This window comes from Eumetopias jubatus, unplaced genomic scaffold (assembly GCF_037043125.1).
Source record: "Eumetopias jubatus isolate StellerSeaLion01/CBP00866 unplaced genomic scaffold, mEumJub1_p1.0 scaffold_6, whole genome shotgun sequence".
In the NCBI taxonomy this organism is placed as follows: domain Eukaryota; kingdom Metazoa; phylum Chordata; class Mammalia; order Carnivora; family Otariidae; genus Eumetopias; species Eumetopias jubatus.
Window position 1 is genome coordinate 25,516,710 of NW_028274812.1, and position 15,946 is coordinate 25,532,655.

At 35.4% G+C, this 15,946-nt stretch overlaps 1 pseudogene; it reads right to left on the minus strand.

Moving 5' to 3' along the window:
- Window positions 1–403: 403 nt before the first annotated feature.
- On the minus strand, window positions 404–808 carry LOC148164048 (short coiled-coil protein B pseudogene; annotated as a pseudogene).
- Between the last annotated feature and the right edge of the window lie 15,138 nt (window positions 809–15,946).

A 15,946-nucleotide genomic window follows, 5' to 3' on the forward strand; every position in this document is an offset into this window, starting at 1 on the left:
AACTGTTGAAATTACTTTTACAAAACTGAAACCAATTTTTTTCCTTAGGCGAAGGGAAATGAGAAAGTGAGAAGCAAATGGAGAAGAGGCATAAGATGGTGGATAGGATGCATAAATTTGTGCATTCAATACATGATTTAGCCCAACTTTTTCACAGCATAATGGTTACTCTCTTGTATTTTTTACTATGCCTATAATAAAAGATAGTGCTAAACCTATAAATCAAAGCAAATTCAATCAAACATTTACTTTCATGTTCCATAAATGTATGCATTACTAATTATAAAGTCCCTACACTATATTTGCATGTTTTCATGGACTAATATAATACACAAACTCATGGAAGTCTTCTGTTATGCTCCTAATCTTGCCTAGATCTGACATTATCTTCATAACAATTCAATTAAGCCACAAACAAAAATACTATAACATTTGGAATTGATCCAAGGTTTTTAAAAGAAGATTGGCAGCAATTCCATAAGACAGAAAGATGAATCCCTAACTTTTCTTTGTTTTTTGTGTCAGTTGTTTGAAAAACACTAGATAATGATATGAAGTTTTCTATATATTGTCCATGAACTTGATTTTCTGATTTTAGCTTCAGACTTTCTTCCTTAACTGCAACTACTCTTGCAGGAAGCATTTTAGATGTGTGTTGGAGTTCCAACACTTGATTGAGAGGTTGTGGTTTTTTGGGTTTTTGTTTTTTTTCCTTCAGTTCCACCTGCTTTTTAGCACCAACTACATCCATGTCAGCATTCATCATCTTGGGTTACAAACATTTAGAACTTGGATACAAAATCCTTGATGAATGGTTTGCCTATGGAGACACCAGGAGGGGAAGGGATCAGGTGGACACTTCAGGCCCTGACACTTGGACCAACTTGAAAACAAGAATTTTGACTGGTTCACTGCTATTAGTTCCAGCTCCTAGAACTGTGTTGGAGTAAGTGGGCAGGAAAAAAAAAGAAAGAAAGAAAGAAAGAAGTTTCATCTCTCTTGTGGTGGAATAATTGAAGCAGACCAGCACAGAACTGAGGCACACTAGATTCTACCAAACCGTCAGTAGCCAAGAGATAAGTATACTATCCATTTTAGGTTGTTTAGAGTGGGAACAATAAAAATGGGAGTAGCAGAGAGCAGATTAGGGAGGTGATGATAAGGAAATGGAGGATTTCTCACATCTTTAGCCATCATAAGCAATGCAAATGACATCTCAAGATTTGGGAAACAGAATAGCATGTGTGGGTAGGGCAGGGAGGACTTTCTCAAACATGAGCTAACTTACAGCTAATATATAATATTTTCTGTTAATTAAATATATATGTATTATATATATTTATATATAACTCTGGGTCAAGAGCCTTTACAAGATTCAGGTTATGGTAGAAAAAAACATTGCCCAGTCCCACATAATAGGTAAAAGTCCAGATGTTCCCTTCGCCAAAGTGATTTCATAATAAGAGTTAGAATCTCACCTCTTCATGACAACAACTACCAGTATGTGCGGTATGGATATTGTGTGTGTCATGACATTTATTTTATTTATTATCACCCTCTGTTATGGGCTGAATTGTGTCACTTTTCCCTCCAAAATTCATATGTTGAAATCCTAACCCCCCCCCACCACCTCAGAATATGACTGTATTTAGAGATAGGGTCTTTAAAGACATAAAGTTAAAATGAGTTCATTGGGGTGGGCCCGAATCCCTTATGATTGGTGTGTTTGTAAGAAGAGGAGATTAGGACACCCACACATGCAGCAGAAAGACCATGTGGACAAAGAGAGGAAAGGCAGCCATCGGCAAGCCAAGGAAAGAGACCTTAGAAGAAATAATCCAACCCTGCTGGCACTTTGATCTCAGACTCCTAGACTCCAGAAGTGTGAGAAAATAAATGTCTGTTATTTAAGCCACCAAGTCTCTGGTATTTTGTTATGGAAGCCCTAGAAAACTAATATACCCTCCATTTTAAAATGTTTGAATTTAAATTTAAGAACTTAGTAAAGTATATAATGTTTCTCGAAGTCTATTTGTTGACTTACTGAATGAGAAAGGAAGAGTCGAAGTCAGAATAGATATCAGTAAGTATTAACAACAACGGAAATGAAGTGTTTGGAGGATATTCACTGGTGATATATCCACCTGGGAGAAAAACGTGATGATGAAGACACTGGTTCTCCAGGAAAACACCATATATATTCCACTTCACATAAACTGACGCCTGAGAATACATCATTTGTACATACTAATCAAAGGGGGAGAAGATACAACTGAACCTAGAGAGGAAAAAAAAAAGAAAAGTGTATCTTAAAAGAGGTGACAAGTAGTCGAGATTTTGAAAGGTAGAAAAAGATGTCAAAAAATAAAATTGTTGGAGGACGCAGATCGTGAAAATGACAATGAAAGAAAAAAATAACCTATGGGAGTGATGGAAAAATGTGTCTAAAATGTAAAGTAGAGGGAGAAGAGCAAAGAAAAAGAGTTATTATCGCCATAGACCCAAGCAAGAGTGTTGTAATTTTTCAAGGGCCCACAGATACATCTGAAGTTTTAATAGAAAATGTATTAGATCTAAAAATGAAAGCTGCAAAATAGAATGTCAAAATATATAAAAGTTTACAAATTATAATATTATGTTCTCTAAGCCATTGTATCCTATACATATATAACAGTTGTATATCAACTTTATATTATTTGGGAAGGGGAAACTTTTTAACATGTTTGATATAATGTATGTAGTGCATCTATAATAAGAGCACCACGGACTTCTGAAAGTCTTAAAATTGCCCTAGGGAAAGATGATATTTCAACGTAGGAAGAGAAGGAGGATATGGTAGAGACAAAATAGTTTTATCTGAGTTATAAAGTCATGAATTCTCTGGCAAACTCTACTGGTACACCAAGACAGTTGTTCCTAGAAGAGGTAATAATCAGTGCTAACAATTCAGACATCAGCTAAGTACCTTATTTTTTGGCATTATGGTTGCTAAAATATAACCCAGAAATAATATTCTTCATCAGCAATTTGTTGGTTTAAAAAAGCACAGGATTATATCTAAATAATGACAAACACTAATCTAGTGAACTCAGTGAAAAATCTGCTGTCAAAGGAGAAAACATTCACTAGTTGCTTGGCATTATGAAGAAAGTCTATTTTACTTTTTTAAGAGATTGAATCATCACTTCCTGTAGGAATGACCTAAGAAACCATATTGCATTGCTTATATCAACATGAATCCATTGTTCAATAAAACATGGCCAGATTTGACCATTAAAAAATAGTTTTTCCAGGCAATGAGCATAAGCAGTTTTTTGGTATCTTCAGAGAAATTTATATATTACTTCAAATACAATAAAAGACCATTGATTAACACTTAATTAAAAAGATAAAGCAACCCAGTGTGATTTCACACTTGAAAGGAGAATTATGACAACTTAATGCAATGCCAAAATATAGAACTTTATGAATAAGATAGTATGGGAATATTAGGGAGAGTATAACAAATAATAAAAATCAGTATGTTTATCATATTAATAGGTCATAGTAAATTCTTACAACATTCTGCCAGCATGTGAACCCTGAAAATAAATTTGACTAGAATATTAAAAAAAACCTAAGTTTCAGTTCTCAGAAAAGGGAAATCAGTTGTTAAGACCATGAAAATTAAAACCATATCTTAAATATTCTAGTATTAAAAATTCTAACACCTATAAGTACATGCTTTCTAATGTGTATTTAGGTATATTTCTTATTCAGGAAGACTAAGTAAATTGGGTATCCTAGATACTTCACACAATAAGTTCAGATTATGAGTTTTACAGTTGTGGAGTATAATTATTAAACATAACTTATCTCCTTCTTGGAACTGAAACTGTCATTTGGTATAAATCTATTACTACACATTGAGTTGATCTACTTAAAGTGCAAGTATCACTGCATTCCATTAATATAAAAGAGATTAACCAAGATGCTCTGATTCACAAATGAATATTTTTGGAATAAGAGAATATGGGAAATACACCTGCACTGTTAAATGTGGACAATCCTGCCAAGAAGTAACAATGGCCCATCATGCTTAATTATATTTTTGAGCTTTAGGTTTTTAAGAGGGAATTTTTAAAAGAATAAAGGTAGTCAATATACACGTGTCAAAGCTTTAAACTCAGTCCTATTTCAGTAAGTACAGTTGGCCCTTGAACAATGGGGGATTAAGGATGCCTACCACTCACACAGTTGAAAAATCCATGCATAACTTTTGATTCCCCCAAAACTTAACTACAAGTAGCCTATTGTTGACCAGAAGCTTTTTTTTTATTATGTTATGTTAATCACCATACATTACATCAGTAGTTTGTGATGTAGTGTTCCATGATCCATTGTTTGCATATAACACCCAGTGCTCCATTCAGTACATGCCCTCCTTAATACCCATCACCAGGCTAACCCATCCCCCAACTGTCCTCCCCTCTAGAACCCTCAGTTTGTTTTTCAGAGTCCATCGTCTCTCATGGTTCATCTCCCCCTCCGATTCCCCTGCTTCATTCTTCCCCTCCTGCTATCTTCTTCTTTTTTTTTTTTTAACATATATTGTATTATTTGTTTCAGAGGTACAGATCTGTGATTCAACAGTCTTGAACAATTCACAGCACTCACCATAGCACATACCTTCCCCACTGTCTATCACCCAGCCACCCCATCCGTCCCAACCCCCACCACTCCAGCAACCCTCACTTTGTTTCCTGAGATTAAGAATTCCTCATATCAGTGAGGTCATATGATACATGTCTTTCTCTGATTGACTTATTTCACTCAGCATAACACCCTCCAGTTCCATCCATGTCGTTGCAAATGGCAAGATCTCATTCCTTTTTGTAGCTGCATAATATTCCATTGTGTATATATACCACCTCTTCTTTATCCATTCATCTGTCAATGGACTTCTTAGCTCTTTCGAGAGTTTGGCTATTGTGGACATTGCTGCTATAAACATCGGGGTGCACATACCCCTTTGGATCCCTACATTTGTATCTTTGGGGTAAATACCCAGTAGTGCAATTGCTGGGTCATAGGGTAGCTCTATTTTCAACGTTTTGAGGAACCTCCATAATGTTTTCCAGAGTGGCTGCACCAGCTTGCATTCCCACCAACAGTGTAGGAGGGTTCCCCTTTCTCCGCATCCCCGCCAACATCTGTCATTTCCTGACTTGTTAATTTTAGCCATTCTGACTGGTATGAGGTGGTATCTCATTGAGGTTTTGATTTGGATTTCCCTGATGCCGAGCGATGTTGAGCACTTTTTCATGTGTCTGTTGGCCATTTGGATGTCCTCTTTGGAAAAATATCCGTTCATGTCTTCTGCCCATTTCTTGATTGGATCATTTGTTCTTTGGGTGTTGAGTTTGATAAGTTCTTCATAGATTTTTGGATACTAGCCCTTTATCTGATATGTCATTTGCAAATATCGTCTCGCATTCTGTTGGTTGTCTCTTGGTTTTGTTGACTGTTTCTTTTGCTATGCAAAAGCTTTTTAACTTGATGAAGTCCCAATAGTTCATTTTTGCCCTTGCTTCCCTTGCCTTTGGCGATGTTTCTATAAAGAAGTTGCTGCAGCTGATGTTGACCAGAAGCTTAACCAATAACATAAACAATCAATTGACACGTATTTTGTATGTTATATGTATTATAAACTGTATTATTTTAGTAAAGCTAGAGAAAAGAAGATGCTATTAAGAAAATCACAAGGGAAAATACATTTACAGTAACGTATGATGTTTATTTTAAAAATCCATGTATCAGTGAACCCGTGCAGCTGAAACGCGTCATCAACTGCATACATGTTGAGATTCATCTTTTTATATGTGTATTCCTGATATTATAGTGAGCATACTAGGCTAGATATTTAAATGCAACATTGTAACCCAAGCTTTACACTTATTAGTTCTAGAACTGTGGCTACTCCTTAGGTCTTGAGACTATCTGTAAAATGTGTATAATTGTACCTACCCTGATTATCTAACCAGATACTCCTAATGACTTGGGCAAATCACTTTCATCTCTTTGGACCTCAGTTGTAAGATAACAACAGTAATAATAATATCAGAGATGTGTATAACACATGCCAAGCAGTGTTACATGTGTTCCATATAAGTTAATCCATTAAATCCTCCAAATGCATGTAAAAGCTATATCTTTATTGCCCAGTGGATTTCAAGATATAGATTAAGTGGTCTGTTGAATGAAAGTTGGATAAATAAAATGGAAAAATGATTTGAAATAACATTTTGGCGTTCTTCCTGTGTAAGAAAAAATATGTAAATTTTCTTAACCTACAAGAAAGGGAAAAGGGAGGAAAAAGTAAAATCTCTGTAGGTAGAATGAATGTGAAAAGATGTTTCTAATTTTCTTTAAAAAAATGAATTAAGAACAAAAGTATGTGAAAAAGAAATAGGAAAAAAAGTCTACTGATAAATATGTGGAACAGTCCATGCTGTTAGAATTTGCTATTAAACTTAACCTAAAAAATAAAACAAAGCTTTATATATGCTTGTAGAAGCCTACCAGTTAAAGGCTCCATTCTAACTTTTTTATTTAATGGTGTCTGGTTGCTAATTAGTTAAAGACACTCTGGGAGTCATTCACAGCTGTGGCTCTGTACATTCAGGACAGGGCAGTTAACTGGAGGGCAAATTATATACTAATAACCTAGGGAGAACCATGATCCATTTTCAGGATTTAAAATCAAGAGTGGCAAGAAGGAATAATTATACTGAACTAAACACACACATATAAATGCACAGAGATAATTTTAAAACATTTAGTGATAGCGAAGAGTAAATTATTTAATTCTAACCAAGGATAAAAGCCTTTTGGTAGCTATCACTTACTGCAGTAAATTTGCTGAAGTTTGCATTTCCTGGCTGCTGGCTCTGTTTATTTAAAGTCATTCTGAATGCTCTGCTAGAAAGGATTTCAGCGATGCTGCCAAATTTTCACTAGATTAAAAATGTGCACTGCTGATAATATTTTTATAAACACTGCACACAGAACAAGAGCAATGTTCTTTAGATATCAATTTGCTCCTCGTGACAACCAGCCTTCCTGCTAGGTCTTCTCACTTGGCAGAATCAGTTCAATCTGGTTATTTCTGATGAAATGTCCTAGAAAATTTACATCAAAGTCCCCTTATGGGTTAAAGTGCTGAATTAGATGTCTCTCATTAACTGGTAAAGCCATAGGACAATTCATCAATGTGAATGTTGGAATGTCTAAATATTTGTTAGAAAAGTGTCCATGAAGCGAAGTCTTTCAACTCCAGAAAAGATAACAAATGATGTGATGTCAAATGTGTCTTGTAGAAAAGTATTCAGATTAAATATAGCTTCCCTCACCCTAATGCTCAGGTGCAAGTTGCTTTCACTATTATTAAAGTAGTTGTAGTTAAGGAATTCTCAGGCTTTCCATTATCCCCTTAGCTTTATTCTAGGATACAAAAACCACAGGAGTTTTATTAAAACAGAGTTGCTCACAAAAGGTTTCGTGAGTGGCAGAAAGGAGTCTAAACTGAAAACTCAGGAGTCAGCAAAAGTTAATGGCTGGAGCAAAGGGGAAGTCAAATTGTTAGAAAAGAAAAGCTTTGTCTAAGGAGAAGCAAAAGTTGAAGATAAGAATAGAAAACACACAATGAGAAATAGAAATGCAGTTCTATAGGGTCAAAGGCATTAGAAAAATCAAGTAAGGAGGTCAAACACAAGAAGCAAGAAAGAAAATCTGGAGGAAAATTATCAAATAGGTAAAAGTGGAAATATTTATAATATTTATAATTTCTCCCTGGTTACTCCATCTCTGGATCTCTTCCTTCCAATTATCTAAAATCACTTTCAAACTAGAGTTTCTCTACCCCAAAGGACATATGGGGCCTTCGCATCAATATAGGCCCACCTAGCTGCATCACAAATCTTGCTTAGAGATTAGAGGGGTTTAACATTGTTTTTTAATTTATTAAAAAAAAAAAAAACAAATATGGACTAATGGTTTAGAGAGCAATTTACATGATTTTTTTAAACTGAAATAAATTTAGACTTGCACAGTTTCACTTAATGCTTTGAGGTCTCCTGTCTTCCTATCTAGTTAGGGGCACTTCAAGGAGCACAGAAAGGTAATTAAATTCCAGCCACTGAAATGGGAATGAGGCTTTAGAGTAAGTTCAAGAAAGGTTTCTTAATTCTTCCCAGGTACTTAGACTTCCCTCTGGTAGCTGCTACCAGCTTCTTAATAGGACCTCATTAGGGTAGACCAGGCATGGCCTTTTAACTTTTAGCAGAGATAATTAAGAAACAGTTACATCTCAATTTATTATATATAGATACATACACACATGTGTGCGTGCACACAGAAATATAGGTAGAAAACAGAAAAATTAATGCCGTTTTTCTAAATATAAAAGTTGAGAGATAAGAGAGAGCAAGTGTAAAAAATCAATTCAGGGTGGTAGTATTTTAAGTGATTATTTTTCTTTCAGATTTAGTTAATGTATTACAGGCTATGGAGCCTAAGAAGATTGAATATGGGATATCGATGCCAGACATGATATAATTCCAACCCAATTACCATTACCACTGACTTCTTTTGGTGAAAGCTAAGCACCCTTCTTAGAAAAGAACTCTAATTATACTAACGATTAGGGTTCAGGCATGTTTACTTGGCTGGCAGGACTCTAACCGAAAGGGAGGAAAATGGCAGTTTCTATAAGACTCTAAGAGAAAATTCACCATGAGAAATGAGAAAGTCTAGCACCTTGAGTTAGATTCTAGAATGAAGACTGAAGACGGCAAAGGCATTGAGTGCAAATAGCTGTTGCAAGAACCTTGCCACCCTTATACCGTATAAGGCCCCGTGGGGAGTAAGGCTGGGTATGGATAAAGCCTAACAAAAGGAAGAACAATTTGAGGCTTAAGCTATACTGCAGTGGAGAACCTCCAGAAGAGCCCAACATAGGAGAGGCAGGGCTATCGTTCCTCCTACACAACGAGTCTTTCTGCTAGGTCTTCTCTGTAGGTCTTAATGGTACCTCATTCAAAAATAAATTCATGGCTTTTAAATTATATACAGACGAAGGGCACAAGAAGCAGTCCTAAGCAGAGTATGGCCCTGCTGCACCTAGTGGCCCGAGCCAAGCACCTAGAATTCAGCCTTGAGCAGCATGCCAAGCGATGACAGCAGCATCAGCCTGAGGCAGGGACAGCAGTAGGACTGGGAGCTGCTTACACAACAGACCCGGCAACAAGATGTGAGAGCACAGAGGAAATGTGATGCGTAGGTGGAGCCTGAGTTCCTGGCAATTTATGGGTGAGAGATAGCCTGACAGGAAAAGCGAGGTATGCATACCTCTGCATCATGGTGCCCACAATCCAGAAAAACATGGGAGTGCTCAGAAAGGAGAGAAGAGGGCAGATGGGAGATGTGCGGCAGGAGAACTGAAGGACTCAGGAAGGAGCAAGAGAATGGTGACAAGGAAGAAGGAATAGTCAAGGGCACTAGTGATGTCTTGAATCTGAGTCTCTCTTGGAAGATTTAGAAAATCATTTTTATAACAAATAATATTTACAAGTAAATAGGAGTGCTTGTCAGTTTCAACGTCATCTGGTTTCTGGACTAGTACATACAGTGCAGTCAGGAAACAAATCTCCTAGTCTTCCATCTAAGATGTTTCCTTTGTCCTTCCCTGCATTCTCCTGGGCACTGAGATGCAGAGCACTTACTGGGATCTCTTGATTCCTCCCCCTTCCCTGTGTCATGTCCAGTATCTGAATTCTCCAGGTTCTACCTCAGCAATATCTTCTACATGTCGCGCTCCTTCCTGTCCGATTTACAGAACCTGCTGTCAGCACTTTTCCAGTGGCTTGAGAGAAAGTCACTCTACCAATCACGCACAAACTTCACTGAACTCTCAAGCAACAATCATTCTCTCCTCTCATCTCCTAAAGCACAGTACTATATATAGCCATTATCGCTGACTATTTATATGCATTTTAGTGGACATTTAATCTCCCCTATCGGACTGTAAGCTTGTGGGAAGAATCTGTAATGATTCATTTTCAATGAACTTGCCCATGGTAGCTATAGAATAAATATTTGTTTGAATTATGGCTGGATAATTATAAGTGGAAAAATAAATTAATGGCATTCAAATGATATACAGACTAAGTATTAGGTAATGTATTAAAAACAATCAGTGTCTATTTTTGGTATAGCATTTCTAATACTTATAGTGACATTTATAAACTCCTCACATAAACATTAATTGTCTTAAAATTCTCCCACCTAGAGATGTCTAGGAGGATCTGCATACATATATCCACACATACATATTTTGCTATGCTATTCTAACAATACTGCAATTAATAATGAGAGACTTAACTGAAAGACCTGAGTTTTCATTGAGTTCTGCCAATTACTGAGTCACGTAACCTGGCTAACTTACTTTACTCTCTAAGCCTCCAGTTTCTGATCTATAAGTGATTTAATTTCTAGACTTGTTTTAAGGCTAAAATGATATGAGAAAACAGTCTGTTCAAAGTAGATCTCAGTAATTCGTAGGTCTTAAATAATACGTGTCCTCACAGTGGAAATTGGTTGCATATTTGCCCTTTTCCTTTTATCTCTTCCTTTTATTGCTTTCTTTCTCCCTCTCTCTCTTCCTCTCTCTCTCTCTTCAAACTACTATTTAATGTACTGGAAAAAATACCAGACTAGGAGCCAAAAGACTTGTGTAGAGTTTAAGAGTTAAGTGACCTTGGGCAACATACTTAGTGTTTACAAATCTCAGTTTCCTTTTCCATATAAATGAAAAATAAAAATGGATGTGAAAAATGCCATATAAGCTATAAATTTTTATTAATCTATAAGTTTTTTATTAGATTTAAGAAAAATAACATAAGGTTATTATGACTGCCCTAGTTGTTTCAAATACTTTCCCTTGAGATCATGTTCTCGACCTTGAGTATAATACAAACTGGAGTTTTAAGGGATGCAGATTTTATTTCTTCAGCAAAATCTGAAATTGAAGTTTAGTTTTAAGTATATAGACACCCATATCAAGCAATTCAATTACTGGAGCACAGGTGGGTAAGGCTAAAGTAAGTCATCTTCAAAGTCATTCTCATTTACCTTTGTAATGTCCTGAGTGACTATCCCTGGACACTGATACATACATATTTTGAGAAGTAACAAAAATTCAGGCCTTGAATAATGAATGTATCCTGAGACAGTCTGAGGAAAAACAAAGTTTTCTACATTACCCATTTTACTTCATGGCTCAGAATCTTCTGTTCTCCTCATATATTCTAGAGCCAGGTGGGCCTACCTGACATACGGTAATAAAGCACCATTCTGGCTGAACCCTACTTTCCTACTGTCTCTGAATTATTACAAATGCTTTCCTGCTCATTGCTGGTACTGTGGGAGAATAAAATCAAATGAAACTTAGAATAGAACTCCTAAAGTACTTTATTACTTAGTATGTTTAATCTCATCAATAAAATCTGAAAATAGAAGCTGTCAGATATGCAAATACTCAAGAACTGGCTAGTATTTTGCTTAGCTCTTCATCATAAAATTTTTGCATGTTCTGGCAAAGATTGTCAAATCACCCTAGCTGAAAGAAAACTAATTTCCACCAATTGTTATTTGCTCTATTTTTCCAAAAGTCTGTCATTACCACCTGTACACATTAGCTAATTATCTCCTGTCTGTTGTTTCAATAAATGTATTTTGTTTACAATTGTCTGTATCACTAAGTAAGAGGTTTTTAAAAATAATTGATTGTGGAAAACTTGAATATGAAAAAAATAATAAAAACTTGTGGAAAGTAACTATAATGTAAGGGAAGAACATAGGTTAAAGAGCTACAGGGAAAAAGACATGGTGGGTAAGGAAAGGACAGGGGGAGAAGATGCATTCACGTATTATTCATTTAATACACTCAGTCATTTTTAAGAGGTGAGAAAATAAGCATGTAGAAAAAATAAGACATAGTTTTTACCAGGTTATGACCAGTGAGGCGTTCTTTGAGGAGAACACATGGCATATACACCATTTTAAGGGAAAGCCCTGGATCTGCACCTGCATTTGAACATAGTATGAGTGAGAATGAAAAATGCATTTATTGGGTGAAGGCACTCACATATTTTTGTTGTCTTTCTTATCACAGCAAGAATTAAGTACCTTGACAAATACAATAATTAAATGCTAATCCATGAGGTGAAAAATCATAAGTGCTCTAAAAGTTTTTAAAGGACTGAAGTCTGTTAACATGGTTAATGAGCTCAGAGACTGCATAGAGTCCAGCTCTTTCACACCTTGTTTTTAAATGGGTCGAAGCAGTCAAGAGAAACAAAGCAGAAAAGAGGAGGAAACCAAGCTGGACTTTGGAGGTAAGTATGTTGTAAGTAAATAGTAGGTGACAATATCAAATCTCTGTGATGCTCAAATAATCATTTCCAACATCGGTCACTCGTTGCATGTGAGGATTTCTCTTTATTAAGCTTTTTATTTCAATTCCATGATGGTTAACATACAGCGTAATTTTAGTTTCAGATGTACAGTATAATGATTCAGCAATTCTCCACATTACTCAGTGCTCATCATGATAAATGTGCTCTTTAATCCCCATCCTGTATTTCACGCATTCACCCCAACCACCTCCCCTCTGGCAACCATCAGTTTGTTCTCTATAGTTAGGAGTCTGTTTCTTGGTTTGCCTCTCTCTCTCTCTCTCTCTCTCCTCTTTTTTCCCCTTTGCTCGTTCATTTTGTTTCTTAAATTCCACATATGAGTGAAATCATAAAATATTTGTCTTTCTCTGACTTATTTTACTTAGCATTATACTCTCTAGCTCCATCCATGTTGTTGCAAATGTCGATTTCATTCTTTTTACAGCTGACTAATATTCCATATATATAATATATATTCTTTACCCATTCATCAGTCAATGGACACTTGAGCTGCTTCCATAATTTGGAAACAACAAAACTAAAAGGCAATCTACCAAATGGGAGAAGATATTTGCAAATAACATATCTGATAAAGGGTTAGTATCCAAAATCTATAAAGAACTTATCAAACTCAATACCCAAAAACCAAATAATCCAATTAAAAGCTGGGCAGAAGACATGAACAGACATTTCTCCAAAGAAGACATACAGATGGCCAACAGACCCATGAGAAGATGCTCAACATCACTCATCATCAGGAAAATGCAAATCAAGACTACAATGAGATATCACTTCAAACCTGTCAGAATGGCTAAAATCAAAAACACAAGACAAAACAAACGTTGGTGAGGATGTGGAGAAAAAGAAACCCTCATGCACTGTTGGCGGGAATGCAAACTGGTGCAGCCACTGTGGAAAACAGTATGGACATTCCTCAAAAAGTTAAAGATAGAACTCCCCTATGATCCAGTAATCGCATTACTGGGTATTTACCCAAGAAATACAAAAACAGTAATTCAAAGGGATACATGCATCCCTATGTTTATTGCAGCATTATTTACAATAGGGTGTGAGGATTTTTAAATGACTCTTTCACACCAGAAATCAACATTACTTGAAATCTTTAGGCTAATTTCTTCAGATTTCAGCCCACATTCATAATCCCATCCTTAGACCATTCATTCTCTCTTCTCCCATCCATTCCTTCAAATTCTTAACTCTTCTTAACATTTTGTGTATATGTCTACCTTGTGAACTATATTTTTTGTACACATTTTTATAAGTGTATAAGAGTATAAATCTTAAATATACAGACTGAGGAATTTTTATTAAGTGAACATACCACTGTAACCACCACCCAGATCAAGCAAGAGAATATTATCAGAAACAAAGGAGCCTTCTTCAAGTCCTCTAAGAATTAGCTACTATTTTGATGTCTATCACAAGAGTTTAGATCTGTTTTTGATTTTTCTATGAATGGAATAATACAGTGTGCATTCTTGTGTGACTGACTTCTGTACAATATAATGTATATGAGATAAAGCCATGTAGCATTTTTCATCGTAAGATTATATGAAAAATATTCATCCATTCAACTGTTTATTAGTGCTGGCCTCAGTTTTCATTTATTAGCAATAATACAGCTGTGAACATACTTCTGTTGAAAATATATTGAGAAGTGAAATGCTAGGTCAGGGGGTATGGGTCAGCTTAGTATATAATGACAAAGAGTTCTCCAAAGTAGTTATAACAATTTAAACTACCATTATCTACTAAAGTTCCAATTTCACTAATCCTATATTTGGTATTTTCAAGGTATTTTATTTGCTTGTTTCAATTTTAGCCATTCCAGTGGGTAGCAGTGGATTCTCAAAATGATTCTTAGTTGCATTTCTCTAATGACTAATGATGTTGAAGATCTTACAGGCTTATTAGTTGTGTGTCCTATTATAAAAATACTTCCTGGATTTTTGCTGATTTTTAATTGGATTGTCTACAGTTTTCTTTTTACTGTTTTGGATTTCTTAGTATATTCTGTACACAAGTGCTTTGTTGGACATATGTATTGTAATAGAGTCACCCTCTTTGTGGTTTGCCTTTTCAGATTCTTATTGATGTTTTTAATAAAATTCTATTTATCAATATTTCCTTTATGGTGCTTCAGAGCTTTCTTGTGCTCTATTGAAGAACACTTTGCCTATCCCAAATTGAGTTTTTCTTACATTTTCTTCTAGAAGTTCTATTGATTTCTGATTAACAAGTAGATCTACAACTAGTATGGAATTTATTTGGGGGTGTGAGGTTTCTTCCTCCCTGCCCCCCATGTGGATGTCCATTTGACCCTGCACCTTTTATTTAAAAGATCATTCTTTATGAATTACATTGCAGTGGAAAGTTTGTCGTACATTAGGAATATTTGTTTGATCAATACCACACTATACTGTGTACTTTATAAAACAATATCAGGTCATGGAAGCTCTCGAGCTTTGGTCTTATTCTTTTACAAGACTGCACTATTCTTCTCTTAGTCTTTGCCTTTTAATATGTATTTTAGAACATATTTGACAATTTCTACAAAATTGCCTGTTGAGATTTTGATTGTAAATGCAGTGACTCTATAGAGTAATTTGGAAAAAACTGTTTATCTTTGTAATAGTGAGCCATCCTATCCTTGAATACAGAATAGCCTTCCATTTATTTCAGTTTTATAGATTTCAGTGTAAAAATATTTCACTTCTTTGGTAAGATTTATTCCTAGATACTTGGTATTTATTGAAGACACTGTGAGTAATATATTTAAAGTTTTTAAATCTTATTTAAATTTTTAACGAATAAAATATATAAAAATCATTTCAATTTTTTGTTGGCATATTAAAAAACTGTTTTAATTAATCAACTTTATTGAGGTATTACTTACATAATATAAAGTGTACCATTTTATACCATGACATGTAACAAAAGAGTTCCATATTCCTATCAGTATTTGGTATTATCAGTCTTTTAAATTTTAACCATTATAGTGGGTGGGTAATGGTATTAATTTGATTTTAATTTTTTATTTCCCAGATGAATGTAGATGTTCAATATCTTTTCATGAGCTTATTGGCCATTTGTATATCTTCTGTTGCAAAGTGTCTAAGTTTTTTGCCCATTTTTATTATGTTGTTGTTAATCACCATACATTACATCATTAGTTTTTGATGTAGTGTTCCATGATTCATTGTTTGTGCATAACACCCAGTGCTCCATGCAGAACGTGCCCTCTTTCATACCCATCACCAGGCTAACCCATGCCCCCACCCCCCTTCCCTCTAGAACCTTCAGTTTGTTTCTCAGAGTCCATAGTCTCTCATGGTTTGTCTCCCCCTCCAGTTTCCTCCCCTTCATTTTTGCCCATTTTTTTTTAATTGGAGTTCTATTATTATTTCTCTTATTATATACATACACGAACA